Source organism: Nomascus leucogenys, chromosome 7b (genome assembly GCF_006542625.1).
Source record: "Nomascus leucogenys isolate Asia chromosome 7b, Asia_NLE_v1, whole genome shotgun sequence".
NCBI lineage: Eukaryota > Metazoa > Chordata > Mammalia > Primates > Hylobatidae > Nomascus > Nomascus leucogenys.
The window spans coordinates 15,297,402-15,317,955 of NC_044387.1; the positions used below are offsets into that span (position 1 = coordinate 15,297,402).

Here is a 20,554-nt window from a genome sequence, read left to right on the forward strand (position 1 = left end):
AGACCCTGTGGAGTGTCAGATAAAAGCCACCAGGAAACCCAGAATGGCAGGTTCTGTCTCATTTCCTCAGAGCACAAGTGAAGCAATCTTGCAGGCAGAGAGGGGATGCTGTTTGAGGGAGGCCATGCTACCCCCTCCTGCTTTGATAGGAAAGGGGTTGGGGGCCTTATGCTTCCCCATGAAGAGTGGACATTCCAAAGTGGGCCAGAGTGTCTGCTTCCTGCCAGGATCCTAAATGCAAGCTGGTGGCTCACACAGACATCCTGAAGGAGCGGGACGCAACAGCTGTGGAGAGGGCGGTGGAGAGAGAGGTCAGTGCCCAGGGACGTCTGAGTTCCCACCAGGTGGACTGGAAGGGTTGCTGTGGTCGGCTGCACAATTGTGTCCAATATTTCATCTCTTCTATATCCACGCCCTTTACCAGGGGACTTTGGGGTTATTCCTGCTAGAGGTTGGGTCTCTTCCCATATCACATTGATGTGGGCATGGCCATGTGATTTGCCTTAGCCAATGGGATGTGGGTGAGAGTAACGGGCCGAGTCCTGAGCCTGGAGAAGCATCGTGTGCATGCACGTGTGTGTTTTCACTCACTCCTTCTGCCATTGCCTAGGGAAGGGCTGGGTTGGCTGGAGAGCCTGCCTTTCCAGGACAGTGAAAGACACATGAGCCACAACCACACCCACCACCCAGCAGACCTGCAACCTGAGGCAAGGCCACCTAGTTGGCCTGCAGAATTGAATAGTAAATGCTTGTTATTGTAAGCCACCGAGTTTGGGGGTAGTTTGTTATGCAACACTGCTGTGGCAAGAGATAACTGATACAGTAACCTGTAAGGGCCTGGATGAGCCATAGAATTTAGTAGGGACAGGGCTGGCTCACCACCCCACCATACTTCCTGGTGGAGTCAAGGCTAGCATCTCCAGGAAAGGAAGGGCATGCCTGTGGCTTGATTATCCAGGGCAACAAGCTACACAGAAGTCTCTCCTGGGGGCCCAGAGCCATGGAATATGCTGCCACAGATGCAGCAGCTGATGTGCCCAGGTCAAGTCATACACACTCCCTGCTATGGTGCAGTGGGCAGCATGAAGACCCCTATTGCTTGGGAACAGAGTATGTATTCAATGAGGAGCTTTGAACCAGACAGTCATCCATTTAACAAATATTTATTGAGCACCTACTATAAGCCAGGAACCCTTCTAGGTGCTGTGAATACAGTGGTGAATCAAATCAGTTCATCCTTACCCTCTTACAGCTTATGTTCTAATAACTGATAATAATAATAATAATAGTTGCATTAGATTGAATGCTTATCTGAGATATGACTAAGTCTTAAAGCAGCAGTGACTGGAGAAATTACTAGATAGGACTGTGTGGACTGCATTGGGCTAAATATAATTTTCTTACTGCCAGCTGGGAATAGAGGCTTGTTAAAATAAATTATAGGCAGTATAAAACTGAAGTGAGCTTATGTGCTCACAAATATAACTTGTGACTGTCCTGTACTGACTGTTACACTGGAAGCACATCCTGCTGCCTTGACTGCTCTGTCTTCTTTTCTGCTCTTTGCTGAGGGCTGCCTTCCTCTAAATATACCACTTTACCTGCCCTCGCTGTGGGGAGCTGCATGTTTCACCATGTGCCAGACAACATTCTCCTGGCTGCACATGCTCCATCCTTACTCCTGCATCCTTGTGTAGAAGCGTTTCTGAGGCTCATGCCTCTCGGCAGCTCCACCACCTTCTGTCTCTTCTCCTGGCTGAGTTTTCTCAACCTCCTGGTTCCTCCTCCACATTCTTGAAGCTCCTGACTCATGAGCTTCCTTGCCAGATTCAGTCCTACCATTATCTTGAAGGACTTTGATGCCTATGAGGCTGGCATGTCCAGTATGTGAAACCCCAAAATCTGAGACAGGTCTCAGTTAATTTAGAAAGTTTATTTTGCCAAGGTTGAGGATGTGCCCCCATGACCTAGCCTCAGGAGGTCCTGATGACATGTACCCAATGTGGTCAGAGCACACTTTAGTTTTATACATTTTAGGGACACAGGAGACATCAATCAACATATGTAAGATGAACACTGGTTTGGTCCGGAAAAGGCAGGACAACTGGAAGTGGGGAGGGGGCTTCCAAGTCACAGGTGGATAAGAGACAAATGGTTGCATTTTCTTGAGTTTCTGATTAGCTTTTCCAAAGGAGACAATCAGTTAGGCATTAATCTCAGTGAGCAGAAGGGTGACTTTGAATAGAATGGGAGGAAGGTTTGCCCCAGCAGTTTCCAGCTTAACTTTTCCCTTTAGCATAGTGACTTTGGGGCCCCAAGATTTATTTTCCTTTCACAAATACTTTCTTCTTCTATTTCACTGGCTTTCTCAAATCCAGTGATATGCCTTCTTCGACTACCCACTCCCATCACCAAACTATGAATGATGACTCCCTCCTTCCTTCCCTCCCCCCTCCCTCCCTCTATCCATCTCCCTCCCTCCCTCTCTCCCTCCCTCCGTCTCCCTCCCTTTCCTCCCTCCTTTCCTCTTTGTTACTTTCTCTTCCTCTTTCCCTTCTTTTCTTCCATATCTATTAACTATATGCCAGGCCCTACACTGGGCTTTGTGGATTGAATAGTGGTAAAAATAGACTGTCTTAGTCTATTCAAGCTGTTACAACAGAATGCCCTAGAGGAGTTGACTTATAAACAACAATTTTTTTTTTTCTCAGTTTCAGAGACTGGGAAGTCCAAGATCATGGTGCCAACAGATTCAGTGTCTGGTGAAGGCCTGCTTTCTGGTTCATAGATGGTGCCTTCTAGCTGTGTCCTCACAGGGTGGAAGGGGCAAGGTCTCTTATGAGGACACTAATCCCCTTCATGAGGGCTCTACTCTCATGACCTAATCACCTCCCCCAAACCCCTAATATCATCACCTTGGGGGTTAAGATTTCAACATAAGAATTTGGGCAGGGGACACAAACATTAGTCCACAGCATAGACACAGTCCTGCCCTCAAGAAGCGTAGAGTCTGTTTCGTCTCTGACCTCTGCTGATCCGTCTCTGACTACAATTTTTTTCCTTTCAGTTATCTTGCTCCTTTCCTCCTAGGACATCCATACACTGAGCTCAGGTCCTGAGATCTCTCTTGAAGTAAGTACTGCCCTTGGAGTACAAAGAGCATTGTCCCATCTGTTCCCATGTTTGGTTAGCACGTTCATCCTTCAGTGCATGTAATAATAATACCATTATTATGAATAGCAGACCCTTGTATAGTGCTTAAAGCATAAGCACTGGCCCAAGAGCTTTATATATTTATGTATCATTAAATCCTCATAAAACCCTCTGAAGTAGATATTATTGCTATCCTCATTTTACTGATGAGGAAATTAAGGTAGGAAGAGTTTGAGTAATCTGCCTGAGATCTCACAGCTAGGGAGTGGCAGAGTTGGGATTCAAACTTGGGAAGCTAGACTTTTAGCCACTGGACTATATTACCTCATGGTATGGTTGGTATTATATCTGTTTTACTGATGAGTAACCTGCAACTACTAAGGCCAGGAGGCTTGCTTAAGCTCACACATAATAAGTGGCAAAGCTGAGACCAGAACTCAGGCGACACTCCTTTTTAAAAAGAAAACAGCCTTGGGGTATGTCAATAGCTCAAATCAGTTTCCTGGGATTGATGGCTTTCCTGGCCTCTACCAGGAGCAGGTCTCATTGAGAAAGTTGGAATTCATGAGTAAGGGAATAGGGAAGAGGTGCTTCTGCAGGAGGGTTGAGGAAAGGGAGTTGTCTGCAATGTGGGGTTTGAGGCACGGGGAGCCGGTCTTGGGAAGATAAGATGTGGAGACGCCAAGAAAGAAAGTGGGGTGTGCTCAGGGTAGTATTAGCCACAAGCAAATCTTCAGGGTGGGTAGGAGGAGCTACAGGAGTCCTATAAGCCCTCCCCATTCCCTTGCTAAGCAGTTACACCACAGTTGAATAATTCTGATGAAGAAGGCGGGCTTTATCTTTCTCAGGAAGCTTGGAAACACTCAAAACCCATCTTGCATTAAGGGCCTCTGAGGCTTATCCTATTCGAATTAGAAAAATGCATGGGGTCTCCAGCCTGTGAAATCCCAAAGGCGCCTGACTTCTGCTTCCCGGCTCCTCTCCTCACCTCTGTAATGTGAACTACAATCATCAAACAGTGCTTGGCATTTATCTATCCAGAGAGTTTTCTTCTGTTCACCCTCCCTCTTTTCAAGGAGCTCAAAGCTATTATTAGAGCTGATGGCAGTAATCAGAAGGTTGTAGTTTGCTTTTTATTTTTATTTGAATCATTAAATTATGCCTGTACCAAAGTTAAGGACAATTGGAAATAATGCCAAAGAATTTGTGAATTAGGGAGAATTTCAGTTTAAATCTTTTTGTGACGTCAGTTGAGGATAATGAAGGGCTAGTCAGCAATGGATCCCTCTGTGTTTTACAATCCAGGGTTATGCAGTTTTTGCTAGCATCCACCACAAATGTAATCGCCATGTATTTCCTTGTGTGACTCCGTTTAAAGTCTTTTCTACCTACTAGATTCCAAGCGTGATGAAGACAGAACCTCTCCCTCTTGTTTACTGCTGTTTTCTAGTGTCTGGCATGGGGAGCTTGGCCAATAAATTTTTTTTAATATGAATAAATGAATGAAGCCAAATAAAATCCACAGCTGGCGATGCCAGTGGAGTTCCTGCTCCCATCAATTCTCTCTCTCTTCTGGATTTCTGTGCGTGGCGTTGGACATGATTAATAAAGTATTCCAGGAAGAAAGGTGCTTAGATGGGTTTGGAAATTGGCATGCTGGGGTCTTGGCAGCACAGGCTCTACAAGCAGGGGAGCAAGCTGGGGCCAGGTATGATAGTAGCTGGGGAAATTGGCCCAGCCGCAGAGGCTGGCTGCAGAAAGGACAGCTGGGAAGTCCAGGCATAGGGTCTGCATCCATCTCAGACCCAATTTTGGCAGTAGGGCTTGTTGAAGTAGCCAAACAGATGGGCAGCAATGAGCAATGGGATAACAGGTGGAGGCTGACCTTGTGAGAACCACGGGGGCTTCGGTGGAAATTAGTGGTGAGTATTCTATTACAGCGGGACAGGCAGGTCTGGTACCAGAGAGGAGACCCACAAACACTGGAAATGATATGAGGCCCCTATAAAGGGTCTGAGGTGAGCCCCAGATTTTGAGAGGCATTGGGATATGATGCAGGTCACCCAGACAAACTCGAGTACTTACCCAGGTAGAGCACACTGACTACTAGAAGGGCCGTGGCTTGGGAACCGCAAGACTGTCACCTGCCTCATGATTCCTGGGTCCAGTTTGTCACAGCAACCTGGTGGTCTTGACTGGGCCTCAGGATCCCAAGTTTGCATGTAACCTAAATCTAAATTATAGAATCATAGAGAGAGAGAGCATTAGAACTGTGTGACTGTCTTCTTTTGGGAATGGCTAAGGCCTGACCCTGAATATGAGGGCCCTACTTTTATTGAACTACAGAGAGCTAGTTCCCATTCATGAGACTAGGGTGAGCTCCAGAGGAGCTGTGATGTGGAGAAGGGGTACCAGGACCTCATCCAAGAATGATAGGTATGAATTAAAGATATCACAGCTTGGGGTGGGCCCAGAAGGCCCTAACACATGCTGGAGGGAACTTCAGAATCTTATGAGGATGATAGTGTTGAATATCACATCTTAGGGGCCGATGCAAGGTTGGAAATTGGAGAATGAATAATGAGAACCAACCCTTCAAAGATAAAAAGCTGCCTGGCTATGAAAAATCGAAGAACAAGTGGTCCATAGCTGAGTCCTTGTACAATCACATAATAAGGTTGCTGCTGCCTGCTACCAAGTGGGTGGAGGTGGAGGAGGGGTGGGAGGGCAAGACAGCCTTGCCCAGCTGGACAGTGGAGAAAGAGTACTCCAGTAGGAAATGATACTCTTACTTTAGAGATATTCTAGTCCCAGCTGCAAATTAGAGCCATCCCCCCTGTCTATTGCACACAGGCAAAGCTTTTACTTATTAACTTCTATGGACACAGAGGTGTCTGCTACCAGCCAGAGGACACCAGATTTTACCTGGTACTTGGGAAGAACTACTGGGAATGACCCCTGCTTTCTTTCTCCCACTTTTTCTGTCCCCAAGTAGCATCTGATAGCCTCCCTGAGGCCTTTCCTGGCTAATCTAGTTCTCATTTGGTAATCTCTACTCTTACTACCTGGACTGCTAACCTTTTATATAACACATGCAACCTAGAGGCTGCTCTCACAAGTGCTAACTTCTGTAAGTGATCTGTGTACATGACAGAAACCAATTTCTCCAAGTCCCAGCACATTCTAGTCCCACCCTATGCCCTAAGCTTGTCTCCTCTCACCCTTTCATCAAGCCTTGCCTTGAGCCCATCTCGGAAGCCACTTCAGGTGCTCTCAGCCTACCTGTCTACCTGTCTTCAGGGCTTTTTGTTCTGGCCCCAGTTGCCCCTGTGGTGATCAACTGTACGTGGCAGAGCCTGCTTCATGGCTATGTGGTCAGTGCAGTTAGACAGGGCCCTGGCTTTGAAGGACACCACGCTTGCTTGAATGCTCTGCCATAGCCGTTTTGAAATTTGTAATCATTTTGAACAAGGGGCCCTGCATTTTCACTTTGCACTGGGCTGTGGCTATTTACACTATATGGATTTTGACCAGCTGCATGCTGGCTCAACCTGACCGTGTCTCTCCTATATCCAGTGCTGTGATCCTCTTGCATCAAGCCCTAGAGTTTCCCTGTTGAAGCTGAAGCATCAGGCACCTTGAGACTTGGTGGTGTTGATTTTCTCTACCCACTTCACCCCAGGATGAACTCTTAACCCATGGGTTGTAGGAGTCAAGGGGTAAATTCTTCTTCCCTACTCCTCTCCCACCTTCTGGTAAAGCATCCCAAGATGCATTTGTAGAGGACAGTCCTGCAAGATGGAGGAACTTGTTGTTCCCGATGGTGGCTAGTTCAGTAGCTAGCACACCCCATGTGGCTCCTCCTTCCCCAACTCATTCCCTTTCATGGTCTCTCCTGCTTTGGGGATACACTCTCTGGTAGAGAAGGCGTGCTCATCAATTGATAACTACACGATTTTTACTCATGTTTGTTAGAGTGAGTCACTGTTGACAAGTCTCAGGGAAACAGGTCCTGTCCATCTTCTCCATAAACAGCCTTTCCCAGCACCATGTAGGTACATTATTACCATAGGCGGCAGTGTGTGCTGATTAGGAGCCTGGGTCCCCATCCATGATACTCTGCTGGGGTTCAAGTCCTGTCTCTGCTTAGTAGTCACAACTGTATGAGTTGGCACTTTAATTTCAGATTCCTCTATAGACTAGAGATGATAACAGTTCCCACGTCAAAGAGTTGTCAACATTAAATAATTCTCATTAAAAATTAGCACAGCGTTTGGCATTTGGGAGGTTTCCATGTGCAGGTTAGCCATTATTATTATTCCCATGTGCTAGGTGAGACCTGTCTTTCAAGGCTGAGACACAAGTCCTAGGCCCTGAGTCTGCTGAATCCATAGGTTTTCTGTCTAAAGAAAGGAAATTAGTCAGGTGTAATAAATCATGGGCTTTGGGGAGGGACAGATGTGACCTCAAAAGCCAGGTCTACCACAAACTGGCACATTGTCTACATTCTCTGTGCCCCATCTCCTTATGTGGATAATGGGGAGAATTATGTGTCAGGAGTGTTTTTGGCCAAAAATTCTCCCTGCCAGTCACAAAATCTATTATTTTCAGAGGATACTCAGTAAAAGGTTTGGAATGTCAAGAGACAGACATTTATTATAAAGTGTTTTATTTAAAATAAACTCTTTGTTTTTCATCGAAGATCCTCTTAAGTAAAAATCTAATATTATCAGCCCTCTGCTGATGAAGTCTTCTTCATCTCAACAGATCTGGGGGCCTCTCCCCACCTTAGGTGGGTGGTGAGAGTGGGGACTAGGATAGGCGGGGCTGAGAAAGTCAGGGGAGGACCAAAGCTTCTCTGATTTTTAGCAGCCCCACCTCTTCCTTTATACCCAAAATGACTGACAGTACTGATTGCCAGTTACACCTTGGCTTTATCATTTGGGTGCCCTGAAAGGGAGGGCTTCCTTTATTCTGATTTTTTTTTCCTCCAAATTTCTTGCAATAACTTATATAAATTATCTTCTTGGAACAAAATGGCTTAAGTGCTCTTAGAATTCACTCACCTATTCTATATGTTCAGAAGTAAAAGATGGATCATCATATGCAAATAGCCAAGGAGCTTTCTAGCAGAATGTCAGGATTATTCAGAATTTTGGCACAAAAATCTACTTACTAGTTGAGATGGTAGCAGTAATAATAGGAAAAAGAACAAAAAATAATAAAAGCAGGAACTACTCTTTATTAAGCATGTACCTTCATTTTTAAAATTTATTAGGTATGTTGGTCATTACCATTCTTAACAAATAAGAAAACCAACTCGGAAAGGTTAAGTAATTTTCCATAGAGAGCACAGTATTTACTGGCAAATAGCCAAGCTGGAACTCATATTTGGGTTTTATCTGACAGTTCTCATAACTTTCCCTCTTATCTATTATACCATTTTGCCTCTCTCGGTTGTCATGGGGATTCAGGAGATGTGGTATATAGTGTCTGACACGTAGTAGAATGACGCTAAATATTAGCTCTCTTCCTCCTTTCTTTCCGAGGTCATTATCATCTGGTCCCACCTTTCCTCATTTGATACAGACCTTAACTGTCCCAGTTGAAACATCATATTCTGGACCCAGTGTTATGAAATGAATCGTTTATTTTCCATTACTATCTTTCCAGAGGGTCTCAAGTTCTGTCTTCTCTCTCTGGCTCACTTTCCCCATGACCGCCAAACTTGCAGTGATAGCCCCATCGTCTTTTGATTGCTGGAGGCTACTGGTCTTGGCCCCTCCATCATTTCTGCTCTGCTGGGCATCAAGGGGAAAGTGGCTTCCTTCTCCAGACTTCTGGGCCAGCAAACACACATCTCATGGTGGAGTATTAGGCAGCTTCCAGGGTATCTTGCACACTGTGGTTTTGTGTCTGCCAGCGGTAGTGTTCACGGCTGACCTACATCCATTGTCCGGATATATGCAGTGACCAGAGTGTAAAGTACAATCTCAGAAATTCCAGAAAGAGGAGAGAGGAAGAGTGGCTAATGACAATTACTGTGATGATAATGATAACATTTCTTGAATGCCTGCTATGTGCTGTACCACTGGTATTAGTAGTATTAGTTCTACTAATACTGTAGAACTAAATATTTTATTTACATGAGTTGTCTCATCAAATTAATATAACACTATTCAATAGGTGCTTTTATTTCTATTGTGGTCACTCTCAGCACTGAGAACAGTGCCAGACAAGAAACTCAATCCTTATTTGTTAAATCGTGAATGAGTTTCCCCTTTCATTGAAGCCAGAGGGGTTAGGTAACTTACTTAAGGTCATACAGTGAGTGTAGATTTTAACCCAGGGAATCTGAATCCAGAGCGTGTTCTCTGCACCATTATGAACTACTGTCTCCTGTTAATGAGAGGCTAAATGAGAGGTAGGAGGTCTTAGGAGAAGGAGCCCTAAACTTCTAGTCAAGAGCTGAATTCAAGTCCCAGTTTTGCCACTTACTAGTTTTGAGCACATTTCTTAACTCTCGAAGACAGACACTGTTTATTGGCCAATACCCTACTGCCTAGCTGCCTCCACTACAGAGGGTTGAATTGTGCTCCCCTCCCCTTCAAATTCATATGTTGATGTTCCTCAGGGATGTGAGTTTATTTGGAGAGAGTCTTTACAGAGGTAATCAAGTTAAGATTAGGTTATTAGCATGGAGCCTATTCCAATATGACTCCTGTCCTTGTGAAAAGGGGAAGGTTGGACACAGAGACATGCAGACAGAGAAGATGAAGTGCAAAGAAACGGAGAGATGATGACCATCTAGAAGCCAAGGAGCAAGGCCTGTAACAGAGGTTTCCTTCACGGCTCTCAGATCGAAGCAATGCTACTGATATCTTGATCTTGGACGTCCCAGGCTCTAGAGCTGTACGACAACAAATGTCTGTTGTGTAAGCAACCATGTCTGTGATATTTTGTTGTCTATGGCAGCGCTAGCAAACTAACACAGGCAGGTAAAAGAACCATGGTGGATTGCCTTGCAACTAGGGCCAAAGCTGTGATAGTGTGAGCTGATAAAATATGAGCAAACAGGATGCTGGGAGGGGTTCTGGGGAAGTCTTGATTCCTGGGAAGGGAGGCTGTTGTCACTAGTTCATTCATTCCCTGCATCCTGCCTTGACCATGGATGTGATGTCTGGATCATTTTGTGATTAAAAAGAAAGTGCAAGAGAACCAGAGACACCAGTCCTGCCACCATTGCCTGGCCCATCCCTGACTAATTCTAGATAAAAATAAACTCCTCTTAAACCACATGGGTCAGGCCAGCTGTTACTTGCAGCTGAACAAATTCCTGATACACTCTTAGAATGAGCTTCCTCTTCTACAGAGTGAGGATGATCAGATTCATGGGGCTGTAGAGCAGATGAAATGAGAATCTACAGATAATGGTGCTGTGAATGGTAAAACACCATGTAACTGTGAGTTATGGTCACAATAAACAAAAACCTCCCCAAAGCTATCATCTCCATTTAGAGCTTGCTCCCAAACCCTGACTCATAAAGTCCTGTGTTGGTTCTTCCACCAAGGAGCCAGATGGGCTGAAAGACATTTTGTTTCCAGTAGTTTGGCATGATTATTAAGCAAAGCTGGAAAGAGGCCTAGAGATCATTTAGTTCCAATGCCTTATTTTATGGATGAGGAAACAGGGGCCCAGAGAGGCTGAGTGACTTGTCCAAGGTCACAGAGCAAGTCTTTGATAGAGTCAGACCTTGAGTCCAGATGTCTTTGGATTTCAGAGCATGGCTATTCCCTACATAAATTAGATGGACTCTGAGATTCATGTGAGAGTTTGTATTTAAGGGCTGATTGGTTAAAATGGTTTTTGGATTTAGGGCCCAGGCAAAACCATCCCATTTCCCCTCTTGTCAGAGCAGATGTGATCTCTTCATTTCCAGATCTCTGATCTGACCTCTTCTGAGCACATACATAGTCCCAGCACCAGTGGAGTTTATTTTCTTGTCTTGCTTTCCCTGCCACCATTAATAACACCAGTTACCACTGTTGACCACTTATCATGTGCCAGGCACTTTATAAACATTATCTTAAATACAACTGGAGTTAATGCAATGTTGTGTTACTACCATTCCCATTTATATATACTGAGAGGAGTTGAGATCAAGCTACTTTCTTTGGATCACCCTATTAACAAGTGGATGATGGCACCTTTCTCCTGGCCATGTGATAAAAGACTTTTCAGTTCAGTTTGATTTAGGTCAATAAGTTTTCAATTCTGGCTGCCTTGCTGTGTGCTGGGGATAAAGTAGTGAACAAGACAGTGCCCATGCTCTCAATGAGCTAACAGTGACAGGAGATGCATTAATCAAGAGGCTATGGTGCAAGGATTGTGGGCACATGCTCTGCACCCAGACAGGCTGGGCTTGAGTCCTGGCTGTGCCACTTTTTGGCTGTGTGACTTTGGGTACTTTATCTCTGTGTGCTTTGGTTTTTTCACCTGTAAAACAGGGATAATAATAATACCTCTGTATTAGTTCATTCTCATGCTGCTAATAAAGTCATACCCAAGGCTGGGTAATTTATAAAGGAAAGAGGTTTAATGGACTCACAATTCCACATGGCTGGGGAGGCCTCACAATCATGACAGAAGGCAAAGAAGAAGCAAAGCACGTCTTACATGATGGCAGGCAAAGAGAATGAGAGTCAAGCGAAAGGGGGAAAACCTTTATAAAAACATCAGATCTCGTGAGATTTATTCACTACCATGAGAACAGTATGGGGGAACCACCCTTATGATTCAATTATTTCCCACCGAGGCTCTCACACAACACATGGGAATTATGGGAGCTACAATTCAAGATAAGATTTGGGTGGGGACTCAGCCAAATTGTATCAACCTCCTTCATAGATTATTGTGAGGATCAAAGGAGTTGATACATGCCAACTGCTGAGGACCCAATACATTTTAGCTAGTATTATTTTTAGTGTATTCACTCTGCACCTATGTATTCTTCCATACAGTCTCTCTTGCCTCTAAGCATTCATTGCTGGGCCTATTGGTTTCAGAGCTGGTTTGATTACCTTGAATGGGTGATGATCTCTACACTCTATTCAACTGATCTTTATTGAACAACCCTAGGAAGTAAAGCCAATGGAAGTTGTCACCCACTTTTGGTAGAGTACAAGGGGGCTGGTCTTAAAATTCAGTGGTCTGTGCTTCTCCAGTTGGAGGTGGTGGGATGTGGGTGAGTCTTGGTCCTTCTTTCTACTCAACTCTTCAGCAGGAAAATGAAGGTACTCTGCCCAGTGAATTTATAAGGGCTCCTCTGGCTTGAAGGTCTGATTGTTTGATGTTGTCATTGTGAGACAAGATACACAGAAGACCATCATAAAAAATATAAGACAAATATGTAGTGCTCATATGCATGGTATCAACAACAACAACAATAAAATCCACACAAAAGAGAGTGTGGAGGGTTAGGGATCAGTGTGGGCTGGCATTTTCAGGAAGCCTCATAATTTCTCTGATAAACTAAGAGGGTAGACTAGATCATCTCTAAGTTTCATTATGCTACCAAAGTTTCTAGAAGCCCATGATTTTATGAGATCGACCTTATTGCAGTATTAAAAGGCACGCTGGATGTGGGCTGTTGAAGAGAAGTTGAGGATAACAAGAGGGCAGAGAGCAGACCTGGTCATAGCCTTCTCCAAGCATGTGAAGGAGCAGGCACCACACTTGGTGACATAAAAAGGCCACGACCTTTTATCATGGTCATGGCAGGACCATGACTTTCAGGATCTCCAGCTTAGGCCAGAGGAAGGCAGGACCTGACTTTCAGGATCTCTCACTTAGGCTCCGGGGAGGCTGTGATAAGTCTGGAACTTTGATGGGAGGGAAGGCCTGGGAGGGAAGGTAAGTAAGAATTTGTGAGCCTCTGTGAGTGAAAAAAACCCATAAACTCAAAGTGTGTTTGTCTATTCTCTTACTCAACACCACAATCAATACAGACAAAAGACTTCTGTGTCCAAATGTGAAGGGTTTCTCCCCACCAACAAATAAGCAATCAATTCTGCAGCAGACACCAGCTGGGTGTCCTCTAAGGACACCCTGTATCTAAGGGTTGATTGGTTAAAATGCTTTTTGGATTTAGGGCCCAGGCAAAACCATCCCATATCCCCTCTTGTCAGAGCAGATGCGATCTCTTCATTTTCAGATCTCTTATCTGACCTCTTCTGTCTACCTGGAAGCAGTGTCAGATCCCACAGGGTGAGGGCTCAGTCCCATAGGACTGCTCCCCTACCCTCCTCCTGCTTCAGACACCAGTCACAAGTCCAGGCCTCCAAACTTCTGACCAACAAGCTTCAAGTTGGGGTTCCCACGACTCCCTCTTTGGGTTCGATTAATTTTCTGGCGTTGCTCGCAGAACTCAGGGAAACACTTATGTACTTGTTTATTATAAAGGATATTACAAAGGATACAGATAGGAGATGCATAGGGTGAGATATGGGGGAAGGGTGCAGAGCTTCCGTGCCCTCTCTGGCGGGCCACCCTCCAGGAGCCTCCACGTGTTCAGCTATCCAAAACCTTCCTGAACTTGTCCTCTTGGGCCCTTTATGGAGACTACTTTGCACAGGCATGATTGAAGCATGGACAACCACGTCAAAATATGATTGGGCCTCTCTGCAGTATCCTCCCCTCCAGAGTATGAGGCAGGATCCTCTGTGGAGTGAGGGTCTCAATCAGAAAGGCAGGGGAAGAATGGAGTCTTGCTTTGAGCTGGTGAAAGGTGGGCAGGGGAAGGTGAGAGAGAGAGAGAGATTCTGTTTTCTGAGGCCTGCTTCTGAGGCCTAAAACACCCCAACATCATAACAAAAAACTGTGAGTTATGAGCCAGGAACTGTGGGCAAAAACCAATATATACATATAATATCACAGCCTCATTTCTAAATTTGAGGCTCTGTCTTCCAGTGGAGCCAGACCGATGTGGGTTTCAAAGCCTCTTCTTCCAAATTATATCTAGATAGTGGGGGAAATGATTGCAAATCTCTGAGCCTTAATTTCCTATGGAGAAAATGGGGATTAGGCACACCCCATAGTGCTATTGTGAGAATTGAATAAAATATGTTGACCATAGAGTAGAGATTTAATAAATAACTGTCTTTGTGACTCATAAAGGCAATTTTGGATGTTATCAGATTTTTTTCTGAAGGGTGGGTCACTTGCTTGGTAAGAGTTGTTTATTGGGGAAAATGAATGTCTTTACTTACTGAATAATATTAGCCGGATTATTTCCCCTCTCTGTGTCTCAGTTTCTTATCCTGTAAAATGGAGAACAATATTTATATTATAGGATAATTAAAATCCAGTATATCAGTACATATAAGGAGCTTATAAAAGTGCCTGGCATGGGGCAAGGTTCATTATATGGTGACTCATTGTTATTCTATTATTACCATCATCATCATCTTATTACTATTATTCTTTTTTTACTTGTCAGCAGAAGAATACAATGAAGTTCCCCAAAACAGTTTCAGATAGTAAAAATTCCAGATGTTGGAAGAAACTTTTCAACTTAGCATAGACAAGAAATATTTAATAACCTGGGAAGACAGATGGAATGAAAATGTGCAGATTGCTCCTTGTGCAAATTGCTGTAGCTTGGAGCGCTGATGAAAGAAAGACACTTGCCTCCAAGAATTAAATTTGTAAGACTTCTCCTTCCCCTACTTCCCTAAAACCACTCAGCTTAATCTTAGGACACCTGCTACATACTGTCAACTCACGATGTGGCAGGGCTGCCATTTCACCTGTTGCCATGATCTGACTCTTGTGAATATTTCTAGGGACTCACACTGAGATCCTCAGTCACAGAAAGACCAACGAGAACCTTAGGGACAGGTAGTGTGGTGAAGAGCAGGGCTCGAGGAAGTGTGGCCCATCAGCTTGTTCTGTTGTCCTGCTCATTGATTTAAGATGGAGGAAGCTTTCTTTATAGAGATCTTCATGTCAGCATCTCTTGAAAGGTACAATCTAGCAACAATCAGTTGGAGTTGAAGGTATGGTCTCACAGTTCCACATGACCTGCCTCTCCTTATTGCCTTTAGTCTTGGCCCACTTCACCCTTGCATGTTACCTGCCTCTACTACAGGCATTTATATTCTCTCTCTATCTCCCACCACTCCCACAAGAACACCCTGGGCTGAGTCATCCTCCCTGAATGTGGCATACTCCCTGACCCCATTACTGAGGGGCTTGGCCTTGTGATTTGCTTTGGGCAATGGGACGTTAGTAGATGATGTAAGAAAAGGCTCGAAATGTGCTTTGGCGGTAGAGCTGTCTTGGGCTTCTCTTGCCCTGAGAAGAGTATCTTGGCTATCATGGCCCAGCTAATTCACAAGTAGGTGCCTGGGAATCCATAATGGAGGTTTTACATTGCTGAGATTGATGGATGTTTATTATGCAGCAGAAGCTGATTAATACACTGGGTTCTAATACAACATCTGCCTGTAACTCTCTGTGTGAATTTTTTCAAGCCATTTTGTTTTTCTGGGCATCAGTTCTACATCCTCCGGTCTTCAAAATGGGTAGAATTAGACACAATTTTCTCAAAGTACCCATTGGTTTGTAATAATCTATTTTTAAAATAAGGACTGAAGTTCTAAGGAATGGATACTGTGAATTTTTCCTCTCCCTACATTCCTTTTGAATTCTATTGTTTGGATGTTGCCTTTAATGTAAATATATTTAATTTGATAATTTATTCCACATGCAAGAAGTAAGAGGAAAGAGGAGAAGAAAGTACTAACATATATTAAGCACCAGCTTTGGATTAGATGTTTTACAAGTGACATGTACTTTAATCCTCAGCACAATCCTATGGTAGGTTTGATTATTCTTGTTTTATAGATAAGAGGCTCAGAGAGGTCACGGGACCCACCTAAGTCCATCCAGCTAGTAAATTGCATGCTGAGATTTAGACCTAGGTCTATCTGTTTGCGATAATCTTCTGTAATAACCTAAAATTGTACTTCTTACTTATCCTCCTGTTTGTTTTCTTTTGTCACAGAAAGTGCTCCAGGTGCCTGTGGTCCATAGAGTGGAGTGAGTCTCTAAGCAAATCTGGAGGGACTCTGGGAGCTGAAGATTCAGAATATCTCCACTTATTCTTGCCACAGCCTTTGCTGCTCAACTGTTGGGTGCCATGATGGTATGAGCTGTTCCCTTCCTTAGCCTTTCCTGGCTCCTTCCATGAGCCCGCTGATCTGTGGCAGCATTTTAACAGCCTTGGTCCATCTATTTGTAGAGGTGTTAGCATGAGACACACAAAGATCTGGAAGCTTTGAAAGAGACTGATACCACAATGCAGGAATTCTATAAGGATTCCAGGGAGGTAACACACACCAAGGGATTGGCACTTAAGATATCACTCTCCCTCTTCTTTTTCTCAATCAATGAGATTTGTAGACATTATCTCATTTTAAATATTTATATATATTGATATGGCACAATGGCTCCATGAGGTTGATATTATCATCCCCTGCCCTCTTTTCTCTAATACTGCATCTGAGCATCAGACTTTAAGTCAATGATTTGAACTCAGTTCTTCTTTGCTTCAAAGCCTTGGTGCACAATCACTCCACTGGACCACTAGGTACCTGCAAGTCTCTGGTTTGGACTTCTTCTGAGCTGCAAAACTCAGGTATTATTAGAGCACCATAAATGATAGATTTTCATGTGTATGCATGTGTTTGTACCCAGCAGTGCAATTAATGAGTTCTTGAGGGGATGCGTGTAGATGACATGTTCTTTACTCCCTAGGAACCATATAGAAAGTCACCAGGACACCAAATTTCAATGTCTTCGCAAAGGACTAGGCCGCAACCTCATTGGAGATTTTTTTTTTTCATTTTTTTTCTTATGGTCACATTCATGCTATGATTTATTTATTTGTTTGTTTGTTTATTTATTTATTTGAGACAGAGTCTTACTCTGTCACCCAGGCTGGAGTGTAGTGGCACGATCTCAGCTCACTGCAACCTCCGCCTCCTGGGTTCAAGCAATTCTTCTGCCTCAGCCTGCTGAGTAGCTGGGACTACAGGCGTGTGCCACCTCACCTGGCTGATTTTTGTATTTTTAGTAGAGATGGGGTTTCATCATATTGGCCAGGCTGGTCTTGAACTCCTGACCTCATAATCCACCCACCTTGGCCTCTCAAAATGCTGGGATTACAGGCGTGAGCCACCGTGCCCGGCCCATGCTATGTTTTATAGTTTGAACAGCCCCTTTGCATCCATCATTTCATCTGATTTTCCTTATCCACTGATAAGACAGACAGGGAGACATCATTTTCATTTTTCAAGGGAGGAAATTGACACCCAAAGAGGCAGAATGACTTGCCTGGGTTTGCACAACTGCTTTTGAGAAATACTGCAAATGAGATCCAAATCTCCCAACCCATCTAGAGCTCTCCTCCAGAGCAAAGAGCAACTCCAAGTCAGGGTTAAGAAGGAAAACTCTGGTAAAAGGATGTTATTTTCTTTTTCTTTACTAATTTCTCTCAAATTTCCCGAGGATTTCTCTTCATCTTCTTTTCCAAACCCCTCATTTTATTTAAAGGAGCAGCATGGCTCACTGGCTGGGTAAGAGCCTGGAGACCGAGAACCTGAAGACCAGGGTTATGATGGTGATAATTATGGTGATGATGATGGTGATGATGATGCTTACTTTGTTACCTTATATAAAGCCCACATCTCCTCCAGAGTTCAGTTTTTCATGAGGAAAATGAGGTCAATAACAGAGAATACTCATCAGTGTGCTTTGAGATTATACACCAATGTTGAGTGCTAGAGGCTGAAACTGGGCTAAAGAGGTTTAGATTGAAACAAACGAATGGAAGAACAGAAGAGGAAGCACCCTGCTCTCTGTGCCTATAACCTCTTTATGTAATCATAGCTCACATTTACTAAGTGCTATGTATGTTTCAGTTTTCGATTCCAATTGTTCATTGCTGCTTTATAGGAAAGCAATTGACTTTTGTATATTAACTTTGTATTCTGCAATTATGCTATAATTACCTACTAGTTCCAGGAACTTTTCTGTTGATTCTTTGGAGTTTTCTACATAGGCAATCATGTTATCTGTACATATAATACATATAAACAAAGTGCTTTATATTTAATCTTCATTAACAATGCTAAGAGGTTGGCTTAATTATTTTATAGATGAGGTCACTGAAATACAGAGAAGTTCGTAATTCAACCAAGTCTATGCAGCTAAAAGGTGGCAGAACTACGAGTTGAACCTGCCAGTCTGTTTCCAAGCTCATGCTCTTGACCCACAAGACATTGCTTTGCAGGATTCACATTTGCCACCATCTCACAGGTATAAGGGGACATGATATCTAAGTTTAACTAATAGGCCCAATTCTTCACCCTTCCCTGGATCCGTGCCTCTGCAATGTAACTTAGCAGGGCTCTCCCCACCTATAGGTAGGCGTGCTTCTCCACCCTTTGATTTGGGGCTCTGTCATGTGACTCACTTTGGCTAATAGAAAAAGACAAAGTGATGGTGTGCCAGCCCTGAGTCCAAGCCTCAAGAGCACTTGCTTGTCTCTTTCTGCTCCTTTGTGCTGCTGCCATTGCTAGGAGAAAAACATGCCTGGGCTAGCCTGCTGGTAGGTAGGAGGTAGGAGGATGAGAGAGATCATCCTCTGTGGATGTAGAGCTAAGCTATATCCCAGCTAGGTTGCTTCCACCAGGACATTCTAGAGTCAGGTCTAGAGTGGATCCACCACTCCCCCTACCTCCACTGGCCACAGATGGATGAGGGACCCCAGCTGAGATCAGCCAAACTCCAGCTGATCCCCCAGACCAGTGACAAATAGATGTTGAGGTTTTGTGGTCGACTTTTCCTCAGCAATAGCTTACTGATACTCGTGGCAACTGTGAAAAGAGCAGAGTTTTTGAATCAAACATGCTTTTAAATCATACTTGTACCAGTTATTAACTGTGCAATCCTGAACAAGTTACTGAAACTCTTTGAACTTCAATATTCTCATCACAATGGGGATAATAACATCTACTACTAGAGACATTGTATCAATGGGATAAGCAGAAGCATTGACTATGGTGTCTGGCACAGGCTGTGTGCTTAATAACCATGGGTGTCCTCTTTTTCCCAATTGCTCTTATCACTCTGCATTTAGTGCTTATCATTAAGCATTTCATGTATATCCATGTTCACAGGCTGTGGGATGGGCTCTATGCACAGTGAATGAGGTTAATGGTCACTATCAAGGTCACATGGAGCTTGGTGTCAGTGGCCCAGAGAGGAACTGTGTCTGGAAAGTCTTGATAAGAGGGGCTGGGTAAGGATCTGGCCAGGCAGACCCTGGGGCCAAAGCAGAGAGCACTCTAGGGCCATGGCAAGACTCAAGTTTCTCTGGATACTGGGGCATGGACCTGCATTTTGGGCAGAGATTTAGATGATTTGGGAGAAAAGACAATCATTGGAACTGGAGTATCAACTCTGTATCACAATGTATTGACACAATAATGCCACGTGACAAATCACCTTACAACTGTGGTTGAAAACAAGAAACGTTATTGGCCATGAATCTGCTGGTCACCTGGGAGGTTCTTCTGCTTTCAGATGGGCTCATGTAGTTTCTGCGGTCATCTACGGGCTTGGTAGGAAGTCTGTGGATCTTGGAAGGGCTCTCTCTCTGCATAGTGGGCTGTAGGCTCTCTTCTCATCCTGCAGCAGGCTAGTTTGGGTGTGGTCCCAAGCTACCTGGGCATGTTCTTATGGTGTGGCAGAGGTGTGAGAGGGAGGGAAGTGGGGGACAGAGAGAGAGAGAGAGAACAGAAGTGGATAAATCCTCTTTAGGCCTAGGCTTCTATCACATTCTGTTTGCCAAAGCAATTCACACAGCCAGCCCAGATTCAAGGAGGTAAGAAAAATGGACACCATCTTTAGGGGTGTGTGTGTGTGTGTGTGTGTGTGGTTGGGTGGTGGGGACTTCAATATCCCATTGCAAAGGGCATAGATACAGGAAGACCTTTAATTGAGGGCATCGCTATAATCAATCTACCATGGCTCATACCTGGAATGGCCCAGTTACTAGGTGTAGGGATTGAGGTCACAATAGGAACAGCAGCCAGAATCATTGATTTTGGGTCACTAACTGCTGGCCTAGGCTCATAAATTTCCCCTGATCAAGTCTAGGGATAGAGCTGGTAGAATATAGACATTCTGAGTTGAAGGCATTGGGCAATGTGGGGGTTGGAGCCAGGCATATTTATGTCCAAGTAGAGCAGGAAACACAAAGAAATGAAGTGTTAGCAATGCATGTAGGCAGCCGGGGGACAGCTCTTGTGTGATGAGAATTGTCTGCCAGCA

General features: G+C 44.2%; 1 long non-coding RNA gene across 1 annotated transcript in view; it reads left to right on the plus strand.

Moving 5' to 3' along the window:
• The window catches only part of LOC115835954, a 242,463-nt gene that overhangs the window by 80,105 nt on the left and 141,804 nt on the right, over positions 1 to 20,554 (plus strand). The window contains exon 2 of the long non-coding RNA XR_004030929.1: positions 16,221 to 16,361. This is a non-coding gene — a long non-coding RNA (uncharacterized LOC115835954). The remainder of the gene's footprint in view (positions 1 to 16,220; positions 16,362 to 20,554) is intronic.